The sequence below is a fragment of the Phaethon lepturus genome, unplaced genomic scaffold, assembly GCF_000687285.1.
Source record: "Phaethon lepturus isolate BGI_N335 unplaced genomic scaffold, ASM68728v1 scaffold9006, whole genome shotgun sequence".
Taxonomy (NCBI): domain Eukaryota; kingdom Metazoa; phylum Chordata; class Aves; order Phaethontiformes; family Phaethontidae; genus Phaethon; species Phaethon lepturus.
This window is the reverse complement of record NW_010545516.1, coordinates 21,497-21,812: the sequence shown is the minus strand read 5'-3', so window position 1 is coordinate 21,812 and position 316 is coordinate 21,497. Positions and strand designations below refer to the sequence as shown.

Below are 316 nucleotides of genomic sequence, written 5' to 3'. Positions count from 1 at the left end.
AATAAGATTATAATTGATCCGGCTTTGGGGGTAGGAGAAATGGACTGGGCAACTTCTGGGGGTAGGAGAAATGGACTGGGCAACTTCTGGAGGCAATCTGAGGCTACATTTCACAATCCTAAAAATGCAAGATTTATTTAAGTAGAAGGGGGAAGTGCTACAGTAATTTGAACTCTCAAGGCCACTTGGAAAAACAATTTTTTACAAAAATCGTTGTTGTCACTCAGAATGATCCATGAATTATCTATTGTCCCAGAAAACTAAGCTGAATATATTTTCTATACATCAAGTGTCAAGTAAAGGTGCCGGCAGGGGG

The 316-nt window shown here is 39.9% G+C and overlaps 1 protein-coding gene across 1 annotated transcript in view; it reads right to left on the bottom strand.

Moving 5' to 3' along the window:
* Positions 1-316, bottom strand: part of PDXDC1 (pyridoxal-dependent decarboxylase domain containing 1) — a 24,811-nt gene that overhangs the window by 10,724 nt on the left and 13,771 nt on the right. The gene's annotated exons all lie outside the window — the stretch shown is intronic.